The sequence below is a fragment of the Ornithorhynchus anatinus genome, chromosome 4, assembly GCF_004115215.2.
Source record: "Ornithorhynchus anatinus isolate Pmale09 chromosome 4, mOrnAna1.pri.v4, whole genome shotgun sequence".
Taxonomy (NCBI): Eukaryota; Metazoa; Chordata; class Mammalia; order Monotremata; family Ornithorhynchidae; genus Ornithorhynchus; species Ornithorhynchus anatinus.
The window spans coordinates 16,812,246-16,831,523 of record NC_041731.1 but is presented as its reverse complement, the minus strand read 5'-3'; the positions used below and the strand labels follow the sequence as shown (position 1 = coordinate 16,831,523).

The following is a 19,278-nucleotide window of genomic DNA, read 5'->3' as shown; positions in this document are numbered from 1 at the left end:
TCTTCTCCATTCCTTCTCTCCGATTGTCTCAGCTAAATATTTACACTTCTTTCCAGAAAGTACCCTGGATAGTGACTCTTCTGGCTTCTTCTTCCCCCTCCCAAATGTTGAAGGCAGCTGGACTGGCCTCCACGTAGCTGATTTCTTCTCCTTCATCTTCCTTTTCTTCCCACTAAGACTGTAAACTCCTCATGAGCAGTGATCGTTTCTGCCGACTCTATTTCACTGTACTTCTCCAAGAGCTGAGTACAGTACTCTGCAAATACTGTTGATTGACTGATTGATTGATTGACAGTATGTCTCATATTTAGGAATAGCATGAATTATTTTCAGGATGACCTTCTAAAACCGGGACATTTTCTGATAATTATCCTATGATTTTTCATTTTTAAACCACTCAGTTCACCCAAGTACATGATATCTAAAAATTATTTCATACCTACTGTGCACTTAGTTGTAATTTAACATTTCAGTGTTCCCCACTCACCCAATTTAGATGAACTGATGCAAGGCTTTTTGGTAAATTTCTCATAACAACTTTTTTCAGCTGCAAGAAAGTCGTGAATGATCTCGGTATATCTCTAAATGATGTTGTTTTACTGTGACTCTCCACACTCTTCAAATCTATATTGAATTATTTTAAGTTACTTTCTTCTGAGCTTTCTCATCACTCTTCTCTATTAGATGATTCAGCTTGAGAATCAAGCCTTTCTTCAAGGCTGATAACATCTGGGAAGTCACTCATAAGCACTAAGGCTGCTAAACGTACCAGGTTTAATGGTTGTGATAATAAGATATACTTGAGGAGTTTGTGAGGAGTAGAGAAGGCCTGTAGGACAGGAACTTGAACTTACAAATAACTAAAGCTTTAAAGCCAGTACATTAGGGGAGAGGATAAACATGATGTGAGATTGGCAGAGCACACAAAAGAACAGATTGAATCACAATCTAAGTGTTTTTGGTAACAGGAGCTAGTTATTTGAAACAATGAAAAAGGACTGAGTAGTTACTGCAAAAAAAGGCTTTTTAGGGAAGTGGGGGGGAAAACACTTGATCCCTAACCTCCACACCCACCCATTCAATTTTTTAGGAAGAGCCAATAGTGAAGATTCACTCGAGGAAAGCATCCCTTGGCAAGAGCCTGTTACTCAAGGCACATTTAACTGGTTGAAAAAAATGAAAGATTTGGAGGACTAGGCCAGAGACAAAGGTTCATAGTTTAAGAGCAGCCTCTGACTGAGGAAACAAGCGAGGAAAAGGAATATCATGAGAGGTCTGGATGCAAGATGACTGTTTTTATTTTTTTGTGTCTTTGTCCTGTACATCATTTGCATGTTTTATCATTTAATTGGTCCTAACAAATATGTCTTGCCATAAGCAGACGTAATATGTCTGCTTATATACTTGGATTTTGAGCCTCTTGAGGGTAAGGAGCCAAATCCACTTCCCATCTCTGGATTTGTATTGCATATTCTTTGTCCACTCAAAGCCCTTAGTAAATACAGCTACTACTTAAAAGAAAACATAAGATGCGGGAGAGAAAGAAAATTCAACCTAAAGAGGCAAATGAGGTGAGGCAACCTCTAACACTTCTTCCATCATGGTCACAAAGAAATCTTTTAAGTAGAGGCATATTGACCAAATATTTCTGAAACCTTCTTCATTCGGTGAAAGGAACAGAAACTCTGTCCCTGCATGAAAACGCTTAGTGAATTTAGTTTGACACATGAAGCCACCAAGGGCAGATACCATTTTCCTCAGGGATAATCTCTTAGAGGGAGTGCTGGGATATTCACAGCCTCCAAATCGAGTGACAATTTACAGAAGGAAAATCTACTCTGAAGCCTTCCAAGGAAATAACTAAATGGGGACTTTCATTGAGTAAAGGCATTCCTGAAGTGGTGAAAACTGAAGAAAAACAAATATTCAGAGGGATGGTTCTACCAGTCAATGGATAGGACTACAATTCTTCATAGAAAAATGTTCCAAAGTGAATCTTTAATGAAGTTTCTGTTTCTAATCACATTTTGCTACCCCTGGTTCGCTGGTGAAAATAAGAGGCTTTGTAAGAAAATATCAGCAGTTGAAGTTCCCAGAAAGAAAGACTCAGAGGGTAGGTGTGCCCCAATTGAAAAATTCCTTGTATATCATTCCTGGGGCAATTCTCTGGAGAAGACACTAATGCTAGGAAAAGACCCGGAAAAATGAGGACGACGTAGTCCATTCATTCATTCAATCGCATTTACTGAGCGCTTACTCTGTGCAGAACACTGTACTAAGTGCTTGGAATATACAATTTGGCAACAGATAGAGACAATCCCTGCCCAACATCAGGCTCACAGTCTAAAAGGGGGAGACAGACAACAAAACAGAACAAGTAGTCAGGCATCAATACTCTCAAGATAAATAGAATTGTAGATATGTACACATCATTATTAATAAAATAGAGTAATAACTAATATACAGATATGGGCAAGTACTGTGGGGAGGGGAAGGGGAAAAGCAGAAGGAGGGAGTACGGGGGAATCGGGAGGGGAGGAGGGGCAGAGGGAAAGGGAGGGCTCAGTCTGGGAAAGCCTCCTGGAGGAAGTGAGCTCAGCAGCAGCTAGATGGATAGAGACCATAACAATCATGGAGGAACCATTAGAAGGGTTGAGGATAATGGCAGAGAACAGAATATTCTGGAGAAATTATAACTATGGAGTTGCTATGAATCGGAAACCACTTGACAGCACATAATAATAATAATAATAATAATAATAATAATAATAATGATATCTTGAAAGGAGGTCTAGGGCAGGAAATGCATTTCATCCAGAGACAGGATGGGATTTCTTGGTTCGGGTCCAATCTGGGGGAGTGATTGGCTTGAGGAATCAAAGGCTCACACCCACAGTCACAAAGCCCTTTAAATTCCTAGTTTGTTTTTTTAAAGAGTGGCCTAAGAAAAACAGAACTGGAGTCACTTTGAAAAAGAAATTTATACAGTCTACTATTCTTCTGTAATGCTGATAGCATCTCTTGCCTTAAACACACTTCCTTTTTGCCCTTTCCCTTTATTTGAGCACTTATAACTTCTGACTAGCCCTATGGTTCAACCAACAGCAATTGTTCTCTCAGAACTCTTTTTTTCATGTATGTGATTATGTATATTACAGAGCTCATGGCATGGATCAAGAGCTTCCTCTAATGGAAAATAGAAAAAGGCGAAATTTTCTACTCCATCTTCCTATCAAGGTTCCCACTCCCCATGGAGATCCAAAAAGTGACAGGTCTGAGACAGTGAGACCCTAATACTAACAGACACACAAAATAAATTCATTTTACAAAACTCAACGCAAATGTATTTCTGCTGAGAGGGAACTATGTGAGGACTGAGACCAGAGGAAATAATCTGCGGGAGCAGAGGAAAGCAAGCCTACAGACATGGCAATCGCTGGAATAAATCAGTAAACCGGTTCGTTTGGTATTGGTGCTTACCTATGATTTTGATAAATTATTGACAGATAAGGAAACGTAGCACAAATAAATTGCTGAGAATAGGAAATGCTCAAGACATAAAAAAAAAAGCATTAACTACATGGGAAACTCTGGAGGCATCCACTCACAGCAGGTACTTTTTTCACTTACTTAAACCTCATGCAAATCATTAAAAGTTAAATCTCACTAGGTCTCGCTTTCATAATAATTATTATAACTATAACTGTGGTATTTGTCAAATGCTTACCACGTGCCTGGCTCTGTACTAAATGATGGGGTGGGTACAAGCAAATAGGGTTGGACACAGTGTCCCTATCCCACTTGGGACACACAGTCTCAATCTCCATTTTACAGATGAAATAACTGAGGCCCAGAGAAGTGAAGTGACTTGCCTGAGGTCACATAGCAGAGAAGTAGAAAATGTCAATTGCCAATCTCCTAAAGTCAAATCATAAATCTTGTGACTTTTTCACCTATTTAGCTTGTTGGGAAAAAAAATGAAACACTTCCCCCAGGCTCTTTCATCACCCTCTAGTTGTTGTCAGGCATCAGGGATGGTACAATTACTCTTTTCAGTCACTATAGTCCCGAATAACTAGTGAATCAATTAATCAATCAACCGGTAGTATTTTTTGGTCACGAAAAATGTTTACAGGCTCCAAATCAGTTTCAATTTAAAGCAGTGAACTGTAGCAAGAGATTATAGTATTGCTCAACTTCTAATTGTTGACCTAAATAGGCAAAATTTTCTCATCAGTTGTCTGAGGAATTTTGACTTCATTTAGAACACAATCATGATTTGTCACAATGGGAGGAACTATTTATCCAGTACTCAGGGAAAATGCCATTTCTCCTCTTCAAATCACTCCATCTGGTTCAGCCCACAAGTTGGTCAAAACTGGGCATGGTGCAAAATTTGCAAAAGTTGGTCAGTAATAGATTATTTTTTGCGTATCTCCTCTCAACACTTCTTTTCAAATCCTTTGGCATCCTAAAGAATGCAGCTGTTTTGGTGTCATTGAGCTGGTTGGAAAGTTTTTGTCCTTAGACTCCCAAGTGCTTAGTACGGTGCTCTGCACATAGTAAGCACCCAATAAATACCATTCATTGGTTAGGAGCTTCTAGGATTAGCGTTTCTCTTAGTTCTCTCATCCTTTATGTCACTAATACTGAGCTATCGGAAGCACAAATAGCTTGTGCGTAGTGATTTTCTGACTTTCAAAAAGTGTCCCAAGTAAAATTTCTGTATTAGCATTCATGAGTACTAAGGAAAAGAGAAGGTCCTGAAAAGGAACTTGATTGTTGAGGTTGAGCTTGCTAGAAAAAATCCTGGATGTTGCTCTTTGAATAATAGTGTTGCTTCCCTAATAAGTGGGAGAAATATCATCTAGCAAATTGTGACACCGGTGAGCCAATGAAATTGAGAAATGAGGTACTTGAAGAGGGAGTAAAGGAAACTAGGGAAAATTGTGGAAAACATGTGGTGTCAGACAATGGTTGGGCAGAATAGACATATTTCCTGCGGAATCCTGTAAAATGCAGGGATTAACATCAAGACTTTGCACCCAATCAATCAGTGGCATTTAGTGAGGGCTTAGTGTGTGCAACGCAACGTAGTAAACACTTGGAAAAATACAACAGAGTTGGCAGATATGATTTCTGCCTTCAAGAAGCTGGCAGTCTAAGGGAGGAGCCTTGGGTTCTATTCCCGGCTCCTCCACTTGTCAGCTGTGTGACTTTGGGCAAGTCACTTCACTTCTCTGGGCCTCAGTGACCTCATCTGGAAAATGGAGATGAAGACTGTGAGCCCCAGGTGGGACAACCTCATTACCTTCTGTCTATCTCAGTGCTTAGAACAGTGTTAGTTAATTAATGTTGGTATTTGTTAAGTGCTTACTATGTGCAGAGCACTGTTCTAAGTGCTGGGGTAGACACAGGGGAATCAGGTTGTCCCACGTGGGGCTCACAGTCTTAATCCCCATTTTGCAGATGAGGCAACTGAGGCACAGAGAAGTTAAGTGACTTGCCCACAGTCACACAGCTGTCAAGCGGCAGAGCTGGGATTCGAACCCATGACCTCTGACTCCCAAGCCCGTGGTCTTTCCACTGAGCCACGATTATTATTATTATTGTTATTACATTATCCAATGTTTTCCAACCTTCCAGAATAATAATAATAATCATGGTATTTATTAAGCACTTACTATATGCCAGGCAGTGGGGTAGATCCAAGCAAATTGAGTTGGACACTGTCCCTGTCCCATTTGGGGCTCACAGTCTCAATCCCTTTTACAGATGAGGTAACTGAGGCGCAGATAAGTGAAGTGACTTGCCCAAGATCACGTAGCAGACGCGGGGCCGAGCTGGGATTAGAACCCAAGACCTTCTGACTCTTAGGCCTGTGCTTTATCCATTTTGCTGTGCTGCTTTTTCACAGAGTGACTGCCAAGAGGACCCCTAGTCCCTGGTACCTACAAAACATGTTAACTTCCCTGTGCTTCGGTTTATTCAGCTGTAAAATGGGGATTGAATATTTGTTCTCCCTCCTACTTAGACAGTGAGCCCCATGTCGGACGGTGACTGTGTCCAACCTGATAGATTTGTGTCTATCCCAGTGCGGAGAACAGTGCTTGATGCATAGCAACTGCTTAACAAATACCTTAAAGAGAACAAGTTGGATTGTGAGAGAAGTCAATCTTAATGTTGCTTCATGATGTTATGACCAGCTTGCATCAGATTTAAATGAATCTCATCTGAACCCCACCATCTGTGGAAGAAAGCAACGTTGTGAAATAAGTGCAGCACAGCCCCGCTCTCCTCTGTGCCCCCAAGGAGAATTCGTCCTGTCCTGCTTTCCACCACCCCAACAAGAAAGGCAAAAGCGGCCCACAGCGTGTCTTTGGTGGCCCCCAGTATTGGGCAGCCAGCTATGCTGCCTCCCCAAGAGCTGTCCCCGTCTCTTCTCCTCCGCACCATCCCTTCTTGCCTTCCACCACCCGGGTAGAAAGGAAGAAAACAACCACAACATGAGGCCTCCCCAAAACCCCAGGAAGCCTGTTGGCTGCTGCAGTGCTTTCTGGGGCGATGGCTGCATGTGTCTTCTGAGCTCTGAGCCCCGAGGAGCCTGAAATTGTGCTCCTTTGGCCACAGCACCTTGCTGACTTGGTGTTTATTTCGTGCATTTGTCTAGATTGTGTTTTGATGGTTCTTCGTCCTTTGTTTTGTTGGGCACTTCAGTCCCTTCTACTCACTGATGCTCTGAGATCGAGCCTCCTGAAGGACGGAAACCATGGAGAGTACAGGGTTCTGCACAGAGTAAGTACTTAATAAATACAGTTATTACCACTGCTCCACGTCACTTTATATAATTATGCTTGAGGATGCAGCAAGACGTGGAGAGGTTGGTGTTAGAATGTTCTTCTGGCCTCCTGGGAAATCCCCTTCTCAGCAGGTGGCAATTTCTTGTGTCTGGCATAACGGAACATCTGAATGCTGAGGACAGCACTCTAGAAGCACTCGTCAGATAAATCGGGCCGATAATAATGAACCCCTATAATAAACCAACAGAACATTAGGGTGGAAAGCTAGCAAGAAGGAAACTAAGTTTTAGCACCAGCAAAGAGTCTAGATACAACCTGGGATGTCCCTCTGAAATACTGATTTGAACATTGTCACTTCATGCTGCTCTCTAAGCACCACATTGTCTAGGGACGTGGAGATAAATGAAAACAAAGAAATACAAATCATGAAGAGCAGCCTGCCCTTTACAAATATGTGGGCAACTGGCAGACTTCACAAATTCCAAGCAAAGAGACGAATAATAATGATAATAATAGTAATAATAATTGTTTGGTGTTGACTCTGTGCCAAACACTCTTCTCAGTGCCCGGGATAGTAACAAGTTAATCAGGTCAGACAGAGACCCTGTCCCACATGGGGCTCACAGGCAGAACAGGGATTGAACCCCCCCCTTTTACAGATGAGGAAACTGAGATCCAGAAAGGAAAGTGACTTACCCAGGGTCACACAGCAGGCAAGTGGCAGAGCCAAGATTAGAACCCAGATCCTCTGACTCCCAGGCCCATGCTCTTTCCACCAGGCCGTGTTACTTCCATGCAACACATGCCATCGTAAAACATTACGTGGGCCAAGCAAAATAACGTGATGATATCCCAAATGACATTTTAAGGAAGGGAGCCAAAGTTTGGATGAGTCTAGAATGTTTCTCCAAAGGAACTACTATTGTTTTTAAACAGGGTATTTGTTAAGGACCTCCTATTTGCCAGCCACTGTACTGGGTGCAGGGGTAGAAGCAAAATAATCAGGTTAGACACAGTTCCTTCCCACATGGGGCTCACGGTCAGCCTTGCTCCAGAGTTGTTGACTTTTCATCCTAGATCTGTAGGAAAGTCAATACCTTGACATAGAAAACAAACCTAGCAGCATGAGGAATGGTGGCGAAGGGATCTCGGTGCTTAAAATTTGAAAACTGATCATAATAGTACCTAGTTCTATAGTGGAAGAAGACAGGGGAACAGGCCACCTGCAAAGTAGGCTGCTCGGAATAAATCAGGATGGTCACTGCTTCAGACCATGGAGAAATCTATAGAGTGATTAAATTGCCCAACCATCTCTATCGCTCTCTCTGCTGGCAGTTTGGTTTGTTTCCTGGACTACAGGAATACAGGAAGCTCTCCGATAACGTGGGGTAATGGGTAAAGCAAGTGGGAAGACAGTACGGCCCATTAGTAAGAGCAAAGGTCTGAAGGGTGGAAGTCCACACCGTAAACTCAGTTCTACCACTGGCTTTCTGGGTGATCTTTCACGAATCATTTAACCTTTCTGTGCGTCAGCTTTGTTATCTATAAAACGGTGGTGATATCCTTCCCTACCTCTTGGACTGTGAGGCCTGGATGGTGCAAGGACTGTGGTTGATTTAATCATCTTGTATCTATCTCGTATTACCTAGAGAAGCAGCATGGCCTACTGGAAAGAACACAGGCGTGGGAGTCAGAGGACCTGGATTCTAAATCTGGCTCTGTCACTCGTCTGCTGTGTGAACCCACACAAGTCACTTAACCGCTCTGTGCCTCAGTTCCCTCATTTGCAAAAGAGCATTCAAGCCTCCTTCCTACTTAGACTGCGAACCCCACGTGGGATCTGATTATCTTGTATCTGCCCCAGCGCTTATGACAGTATTTGGGACATAGTAGGACATAATAATAATGATAAAAATAATAATAATGTTATAGGCCTTAGAGATGGGGAGAATGGGGTGGTGAGGAAGTTAGGAGGAAGGAATTTGAGAGGAAAGATGAAGATGAGTTTAATATAGAACACGTTGAGCTTGAGATGCCGGCATATCATCCTTGGAGAAAATCCTGGATGCAGAAGGCAAGGTTCCATGACTGATTGGCACATTTTATTCTACAGCACATTAGTCAGGTGAAATCCTGCCAGATGATCTCATAAACGGTTGGTTTATACTGGCTCTAATTGATTGTCTTGATACTTTAAATGATGAAGTCACCCGATCTTGGCACCATTGATTGATAAATCGATTGATTGACTCAGCACCATCTTCCTTCTCCCAGGCAAGTCCTCCATGCTCCTTATCGAAGAAGACCCATAGGGAAGATTGGCAATTTGTGCTGTGAGGAGAAAGGGGTGAAGGCATTTTTGTTTGCCTCATGATTTTCTTGCTTGGCTCCCTTAACCTCACCAGACTTTAAGCTGGCCTTGTTGTTAGTTAACCTATTTTTTGCTGCATATGTGCAATATGACATTTTTCCACAAAGCACAAGATTTTGTAACTTTGTCTATCTCATGCAAGTCTACTTATTTTCCTAATTTGTCATGTTCAATTTCACCTATGGTTTTTTTTTAATTTTTAAAAAAATGGAGGTGGCCAAAAAATCGTTTTCCCCATCATCTAACTCCCTAACAGCTAGAAAGATTCCACATATTTTCCAAAACAAAACAAAATCACCTATGGGTAGAAACCAAACATGGAAAATTTCAAACCAAAAGCAGAATTATTCATAAAATTTAAGTGACCCAGAATAGGATGTAGAGTGGAAATAATTTCACAACACCAATTATAATGATGACTCTCCCAAAACTATATAACAAACTACAGTATTGAAGCGTAACGAGAAAGCCAAGGACAAAATGGCAGACCATGAAACCACATAAAGCAAGGCTCTTAACGTGGTCATTAATTGTCTGCTCCCTACCAGGCCTGTCTTGTGAAATATCGACATGATTTGTCACGAGGGAGTTGTTCTGGGATGCAGAGCTCAAGTTTTGTCATGGTTTTTGTTTTTGTTGACTGGCTATATTGAAAGCAGCAGTAGGCTTAACACAGAAGCTGAAATTAAGTGTCTTTTTCTCTACTGTTGGATGATTGCCTTCATCTTGATTGTTTTTCTTTCCAACACATGAGAATTAGAGGGATATCCATGCGTGTGCTCTACGTTTGCACTTTCAGGGAGCTCTGTCAGGCGTTTAAATTTCCTGCACTGACAGGTCCATATCTGCACCGGTGCATCAAATGGAAATTTCTTACCATTGGCTTTAAAGCAGTCAGTCAACTTTCCCCCTCTTCTGCTCCCTCACTGATCTTCTTCTACAGTCCAGCACACTTTGCTCCTCTAACTCCAGCTCAATGCGCTCTGATTTCACCTGTCTGGCTGCCAACCCCTTTCCCACATCCTCCCTCTGGCCTGGAACCCCCTCTCCCCCTACATATACCAGACCACCACTCTCCTCACTTCCAAAGCCTTATTAAGGTCACATCTAATCCTGGAGGTCTTTCCTCATTGTCTTTTCCCCAACTCCCTCTTTCTACTCTGTCATCTGTGCACTCTGGACACTGATATTCACTCCACTCTTGGCCCTGCAGCACTTACAAGTACATAGCCATATAATCATTAGTATCAGGGTCTGTCTTCCCCTGTAGATTGTAAGCTTACTGTGGGCAGGGAATATGTCTACCAACTCTGTTGTACTGTACTTTCCTAAATGCTTAGTACAGTGCTCAATAAATAACAACGATTGATTGATTAATTGACATCTGCATCCAGCTCTTTTATTCTTGAGCTCTGAAAGTTGCATCCTGATCTCAGTTTGGATGTGCAGAGTGATTGTGGCCTGTAGGCAGAGCAAACATTTGAGTGATTCTGGTGCTAGGAGGTAAATGCTTATGTTTCCAGATAGCCTCTTTGACTGTGCATCATATAAGAGGAGAGAAATCTCATTAATGTAACTCAAAAAATGATTTCTCCAACAGGGAGCCAGAATGCTGGAGGAGAGGGAGGGATGACCTTTAGAGAAAGGCAGATGAGCCAATGAAAACTTCTAGAAGAATAATCCTTAGAGAGGGGAGCAAGATCATTTATTAATAATAATAATAATGATGATGTTATGTGTAAAGCACTTACTATGTGCCAAGCACTGTTCTAAGCTTATGTGCCAAGTACTGTTCTAAGCTCTAGGGGAGGGTACTCAGGTACAAGGTACTCAGGCTGTCCCACGTGGGGTTCACAGGCTGAATGCCCAATTTCAGATGAGGCAACTGAGGCACAGAGAAGTTAAGTGACTTGCCCAAAGTCACACAGCTGGCAGGTGGTGGAGCTGGGATTAGAACCCATGACCTTTGGCTCGTAAGTCTGTGCTCTTTCCACTAAGTCCCTCTGCTTCAATCACCCAAATCTCCACTGTGGATCCAGCATGGGGGTCAGAAACCCTCACCTGATCAGCTGTTCCACCTAGCAGTCTATAAGGTACAATCCACTCTTCCACCATGGATGACTGAGCCATGAGCCAAATGAAATCATTGGGTGTTTTTGCAGGGGAGGGAGGTGGAAGTTATGATGTGAGCAAAACCAGGTAGTTCATTTGGGTTTGGGCCCAGAATACTGAAAGACAGCTAAAAATAGAAGATCTTCAGATTAAAATGAAAGAGAAGAAGAGGTACGAGAGAGTAGGGGCTAAACTAGAAGGACAAGGTGAATGGGTTCCCAGGAGGTCAATATTTAGCTGACTTTCAACACTAGGCTGGGTGGATCATGAATTGATCATGGGGAAGGTGAGATTCAGTGGAGAATTAAAAATTTATGGAAACTTTCTGAAGATGATGGAAAAATAATGAAACTTGAAGCAGTGACCTAGTGGAAAGACCACAGGCCTGGGAGTCAGAGGACCTGGGTTCAAATCCCAGCTCTGCCACTAGTCTGCTGTGTGACCTTGGGCATTCACTTCACTTCACTGTACCTCAGTTCCCTCCTACTTAGTCGTGAGCCTCCTAAGGGACCCGATTACCTTGTATCTACCCTATCGCTTAGTATGGTGCTTGACATAGTAAGTGCTTAATAAATATCACTATTGTCATTTTTTTATTAATAGTACTATTAGTAGAATTTTCAGAAAAAAAGAAGAGGAATAAGAACAAAATAAATAAGATTAATTTAAGAACTATTTTCTAACTGGGGGGGAGAGTGGAACCGATCATCAAATGATCCCCTTCTGAACAGCATTGTTTAATAAATAATAATAAATAATGTTGGTATTTGTTAAGTGCTTACTATGTGCAGAGCACTGTTCTAAGCACTGGGGTAGATACAGGGTAATCAGGTTGTCCCATGTGAGGCTCAGAGTTTATCCCCATTTTACAGATGAGGTAACTGAGGCACCGAGAAGTAAAGTGACTTGCCCACAGTCACACATATGACAAGGGGCAGAGCTGGGATTCGAACCCATGATCTCTGACTCCCAAGCCCAGGCTCTTTTCACTGAGCCATGCTGCTTCTCTACGCATAATGTTTAATGTATATTTTGGGTCTATGCTAGGCTCTTACAGTTTAGGAATTTGCATTCTAAGGTATCATGAGGAATCAAATTAACTACATAAAAAAAATTGATCACTTTCAGGTTAATTTTAGCTTTGTATGTTTTCTTTTTCGACTGGGAAATGCTGAGGTGTATAAATGTTGGGAACTATCTGTTGAATTCCATAATGATAGCTTTATATGTGATTTTAGAAAGAGATCTCTAAATACTTGGCAAATAGTCCTCCTTTGTTTGTAGATATGACTTAAAGGATGGTTCTTGTAACTATGAATGTAAAGTATATACCGACATCCCAAACATATTCTGTATTAATAAAGATCACATTTTTATTAAGTTTGGGAGACAATTTTGTGCTTAATGCAAAATATTGTTCAAGACAGGAAAGTAAGTTGCCAGATGTCTCTGTGATGTGCATTCAGCTCCTAAACAGCTCCCCAGAGCAGGGAAAATTTCTCTTTCTTTTTCGTAAGTCTGCTTTTTCACATTGGAACATACTGCTGAATGAGATAGTGGAAATTTTATTGGAAGAAAATTTGTAAGCATTTGTTATTAGTATATGGAGAATTTTCACCTTCCTGTCAAAAAATCTGATGTCATCAGTAATGTCAAGGCTGTAATGAAACTCACTGTTGCCTTTAAAACATTGAAAAATAATAGTTATTAGTATGTGTTAAATGTTTACAACGTGCCTAGCAAGTGCTTGAGTAATAATCAGTTGGTACACAATCTCCCCCCCCCTCAGGGTCACACCTGGAGAGTTTCCAGTATTCTACCAGTCTCAACTATGGGAGGAAGAGTCAAGCAGAGTCCTATCCATTCCATTTCTAGCTTGGCCAGTGGCTAGCGAGCGGAAGGCCATCTGCTACAAGTCAAAACTCACCCGTGTTGGGCAGCAGCAGCACAGGAGAGAGTCGAGAGCGGAGACCTAGTTTACTGCCCGGAAGGTGGTAATGGTAAACTACTTCCAGATTTTTCCCAGAAAACTCTATGGAACCACTACCGGAATGACTGCCGATGGAGAGCGGGGCATTCTGGGAGAGATGTGTCTGTGGTGTCGCTACGGGTTGGAAACGGCTGAGCGGCAGAAGACCAGACATAATATCTGTCCCACACAGGGCTGACAGTCTAAGCAAAAACGCAAACAGTCTGGGATGTGATGGGAATTTCTGCTTATAGGCCCTTCCCCAATATATGAAATACAGTGGAAAAATACAATACAATGTCTTCTATGCCGCCCCTCCAAGACACGATACCGAAGAATATCATTCACCAGGAACTCCCAGACTCTCAGTGTGACTTTAGACCGCAGAAGGGTCAACAGGTATGGTGTTTATCACACATCTGATACATGAAAAGTTCAAGGAAAGCTATCAGAATTTATTTATATTTTCCATAGACTTGACATTATCGGTAGTCCCCAGGTTCTGGCCAATTACTCAAAAAGCTTGGGAACTTTCAAATGATATCACAATAACGTGGCTGTCGAGAACCGAATGAAGGGATATTTTCGTATCCTTTCTTCATGGCCATCGGAAATAGGAGGGCTCCATCACTGAGCCATTCTGATTCAAACTACCCTAAATTGCGACTCTTTGAAAATACAACAAGGAATCTGTCAGTTGGTGTCAGAAAATAGTTCTGATTGCTTGAGCAAAACCTTCAATGTAACAGACTATATCTAGGTCAAATAGATTCATTTTCATCCTCACCGAATGGGCAGAAGTTCTTTGGGAACAAAAAAATTCAGTATTTGATTCAGACTCATTTTTCTGGTCAGATGTGCCAGTTTGTGGGAGATGGTATTTTTTGCATTCTGAGAATGGCATTCAATTTTGCAGGTGTTCTGCATGATTGCCTTCTTAAATCATTATGCCAAACGCAGTCTCAACATCTTCAGCATGTGAGATAACTGAGATTTCAGAATTGAGATATTACATGTGTATTCACAATTCACAATGAATATTCATCAGTGATTGGATCTGTGGCTTCATAATGCTCAACATCCCTTTCTTTTTCCAGATCTGATTGATAAGTCATCTAACTTCTTTTTTCCATAGGAGCAGATGTTTAATTTGATTGCATCTAGAAAACCCGGTAATACCCAACATTGATTTTTTAAGACTTGATAGTTCAATACTTTTCTATTCCCCTACAGATGAATGAGATTTAAACAATGTGTATTTTGGCAATGATCCAGAAAATTTCTTCAGTGTTCAATTACTCTAGTGAGCGATGAAAGTGATTATAAATTATTTTGAACCACACCAGTATGGTAAATTTTCAAAACAGCAACTTAATCGGGTGCATGTGTCCAGTTAAAAATTACATCAGAGTAAAACAGGTAATTATCTAGATATATTGAGGTGAAATCCATATTGCTGTCCTATGTTCTTGAAGAAGAAGCTATTGACTGTGAAATCACCTTTGGGTGTGTGTATGTATCTGAAGAGGCCAAAGCGGGACCCACAGACGCAACCGGACTGTAGAACATGAGAACCCTTCTTTGTTTCCCTGTCGTATTTGTTGTTTGCAGTGTTGGGAACTGTTTGCACTTTTTTCTATTCATCAATGCTTATGAAACTTTTGTTTAATAGGGGTCGTCTTTTTCTTGACTGCAGTACTCCAATCAGATCGCCCTGTTTTCAGCTAAGATATGCACAGTCTGAGGCTTCATATTACTGTTTACTTTAAAATGTTTCCTCCACTCTCCTTGCTTTGGGTTTCACTGATGATATGGTAGATGGAGTGTTTGACTACTGTCCATTCTTGTCATATAGTCCACCCACTGCAGCTGAGTTTAGATGAGCACAGGGAAGAGGACTGTCGGAAGATTGCTGACGGGCTTAGACTCTTCAGGAGTAAGGCTCCTGACTCCTGAAGGGGAGAAGAATGTAAGTCCTGGAATTCCTTCAAAGAAATGCAGAGAGTCCTGGACAGGGAAGTAAGTGCTCTGTAAATGCTACTGAATGAATAAGACCACTGTGTATCTTTCCCCTAAGTACAGATCTCTGTAAGTACTTACTCATCCACGTATCCTTCCCACTCTCTTTTTTCCATTATGTGAAATAATAATAATAATAATTGGGTATCTGTTCAGTACTTACTACGTTTCAGGCACTCTACTACACGCTGGGGTGGATACGAGCAAATTGGGTTGGACATAGTCCCTGTACCGCATGGGGCTCACAGCCTTAATCCCCATTTTACAGATGAGGGAAATGAGGCACAGAGAAGTGAAGTGCCTTGCCTAAATCGACACGGCAGAGCGAAGATTACGAAGAGCGAAGATAAGAAGACACGGCAGGCAGGATTAAAACCCATGACCCTCTGACTCCCAGGCTCATACTCCATCCACTCCACCACACTTCCACATGAAATGTTTTGAAATGAAAGAGGCAGTGTCGTCTAAAGGAAAGCATATGGATCTGGGAGTCAGGAGCCCAGGTACTAGTCCCAGCTCTGATTCTGGCCTCCTATGCCCTGTGTATCCTTGGGAATCTCACTGATCTCCTCTAAAACTGTTTCCTTTTCTGTAAAATGGGCATAGGACACCTCATCTCCCCCTCTACATTTTCAGCTCTCTCAAGGCGGGGGAACATGTCTTCTAACTTTATAGAACTGATTGATTGACTGGAAAAGGTAGAGGTGAAGTGGTCAATCAAGCCAAACCCAGGGAAATAAGAACACCCAGCCAGGGAAGCAGAGAATCAGAATACGGCTTTTAAAAAAATTGTGAATCTCTTTTTTATTCGTTGAAAATAGAACAGTGTACTTATCAACTATGCTGATTTTATACCAAGAACTTGGCATCAACTCATCCTCAGTATCAACATTTTTCCTATGGCTGATATATAAAAACCATTGCACAAATAATATTTATTTTCCCTTTATTCCTTTCAGATACGTTTCTACTCTTTGATCGACTAAAATAGTACGTTAGGTTTCTGGGGTTGGCAAAAATGTCTTGGAGTATTTTTCTTTCTAAATTTAGAAAGTCACAAGGGTCCTATCTAGATGAAATGCCCTTTCTCATATTCACAACAGCCACACAACACCCCGAGAGGAGGTGGCCATGACATTCCAATATCGTTTTTGACCATAGAAGCCCTGAGACCAATGCAAAGAAGCCTATAAACTATCCCACAGCCTAAAATAGAGGTTTAGCACCTGTAGAATAGGGGGAAGCAATCAGGGCAATTTAACTCAACTTCAGTAATGCTTCTGAGCCACTTGAAATTCTCATCACCAAGAATAGTGAAAGTATGATGAACCTGGAAAGAGACCTTCCCTATCAGTCGGTGTGAGGCAACTGTGGAGTCTGTAAAGAAGAACATCTCAAAGACTTCGATCCTCGAACATGTTTTCCCAAGAACCCGCTCGTCGAGTTTGCAGATTAAGCTAAATTCTGAACTGTGAGAGCAGAAGTAAAATTGAAAAAGCTTTTGATACATTAGAAATAAACAAGCCGTGCTGAGCTCAGATGAAATTCAGGAGTGGAACAAAAAATAAGCAGAAATATAGGACTGCATTTCTAGATGGCAGAAGTCATATCTATTAATACTATTGTACTTTCCCAAGCACTTAGTTTAAACTCTGCATCCAGTAAGTGGTCAAATAATACTTTTATTGACAAAGATAAGCATAGCTAGGCCCAGCAGAAATGTTCCTGGGGATTTGCTATGTGACTTTGGGTCGGTCAATCAATTTACTCTGCCTCATTTTCTTCATCTGCAAAATGGAGATTCAGTACCTATCTCTCCCCTAGACTGTGAGCCCAATGTAGGATCAGATGACCTCATATCTATCCCAGCACTTAGTACAGTGCTTAACAATAATAATAATAATTGTTATTCTATTCTTATTACTACAGCACAACAAGGACAAAGATCAGCCTTTTCATGTGCACAATTTTACCCGGTCTGTGGATTCCTTTGAGGGTCATTTCAAATAGCCCCCACACTCAGGAAGGGAAAAGGGAGAACTCAGGAGATGGATTCAAAAGTGTCCCTTCCTGAAGAGTGTTTCATTAAACAGTTTCTGATGCTTTTATGGCATTAACTTGTTACCGAGCCGATTAGAAGGAAGGATTGGGAGGATAGAATAGGGCCAGTTAGGTGGGAAAGAGGAAGACTCTGGACTATTTTAAGAAGGTTGGAAGCTGTGATCCAGGGAGAATGGAGCCTCACAGTCTAAACAGGAAAGAGAACCAGTCTTGAAACCCCATATGGCAGCTGAGGAAACCAAGGCTCAGAGAAATTAAGTGACTTGCCCAATATTGCATAGCAGGCAAGTGGCAGATCTGGGTTTAGACTCCACGTCCGCTGGCTTCCAGGCCCACCCTCTGCTCCTCCCCCCGTCCCCTTCCCCTTCCCTCAGTACTGTGCTCATTTGTATATATTATTTATTATCCTATTTATTTTGTTAATGAGGTGTGCATCCCCTTGATTCTATTTATCTTGATAATGTTGTCTTGCTTTTGTTTTGTTCTGTTTTGCTTTGCTGTCTCCCCCAGTTAGACTATGAGCCCGTCACTGGGCAGGGATTGTCTCTGTTGCCGAATTGTACATTCCAAGCGCTTAGTACAGTAGCACACAGTAAGCACTCAATACATACTAATGAATGAATTAATGAATGAATCCACTAGGCCCCAATGCTACTCCTGGAAATCTTACCTCACTTCGGCTTCCCTGTCAATGGCCTCTCCTTATTCTCTTCCTAGATCTCTGGCCCTTCCTTCTCAATCTTTTCTCAGGTTCCTCCTCTGCCTCTCATTCTCTAACTGTAGGAGTCTTTCCACACTCAATTCTCCATCTATTCTCCATCTACACCCACTCCCTTGGAGAACTCATTCACTCCCTTGGGTGCAATTGCCATCTCTACACAGATGATTCCCAAATCTACATCTCCCACCCTGATTTCTCTCCTTCTCTGCAGTCTCATATTTCCTCCTGCCTCCAGGGCATCTCTACTTGGATGTCCTTCCAACATCGCAAACTTAATATGCCTTAAAATACTCCTCATCTTCCCACCAAAACCCTTTCTCACCCTAACTTTCCAATCACTCTAGACAGCACCTCTTTATCTTTATGCTCTCACAAGCCCATAGCCTTGGCACTATCCTTGAATCCTCTCTCTTATTCAACTCACATATACAATCTGTCATCAAATCCTTTCACTTTGACCTTCACGACATTCTGAAAATCCACCCTTTCCTTTCCATCCAAATGCTGCCATGATGATCCAACCACTTATCCTACCCCATCTCGACTACTGCACCAGCCTCCTTGTTGACCTCCCTGCCTCCTATCTCTCCTCAATCCAGTCCATACTTTGCTGTGCTGTCCAGATCATTTTTATATAAAAGCATTCAGTCCATGTTTCCTCACTCTTCTAGAACCTCTGGTGGTTGCCCATCCGCCTCCCCCTCAAATAGAAACTCCTTACCATTGCTTTAAAGCACTCAGTCGCCTTGCTCTCTCTGATTTCCTTCTACATCTCAGCACATTCACTTTGCTCTTCTAAAATCAGCCTACTGATCGTACCTTGATCTTGTCAATCAACTGATTGCATTTATTGAGAGCTGCGTGCAAAACACTGAACTAAAACCTTGGGAAGGTTTGATATAAGAGAATTGGTAGACATGTTCCCTGTCCACAAGGAGCTGAGACTCTAGTATGGGAGGTAGAGAAGCAGCGTGGCTCAGTGGCAAGAGTCCGGGCTTGGGAGTCAGAGGTCATGGGTTCGAATCCCAACTCCTCCACTTTTCTGCTGTGTGACCTTGGTCAAGTCACTTAACTTCTCTGGGCTTCAGTGACCTCATCTGGAAAAATGGGGATTAAAAAATGTGAGCCCCATGTGGGACAATCTGATTACCCTGTATCCCCCCCCAGCGTTTAGAACAGTGCTTTGCATGTAGTAAGCGCTTAACAAATACCACCATTATTATTA

General features: G+C 41.9%; 1 non-coding gene across 1 annotated transcript; it reads left to right on the top strand.

Moving 5' to 3' along the window:
- The first annotated feature begins 13,062 nt into the window (after positions 1-13,062).
- On the top strand, positions 13,063-13,200 carry LOC114811411. Its single transcript, XR_003759115.1, has one exon. It is a non-coding gene; the product is annotated as a small nucleolar RNA SNORA7 (small nucleolar RNA).
- Positions 13,201-19,278: the final 6,078 nt, after the last annotated feature.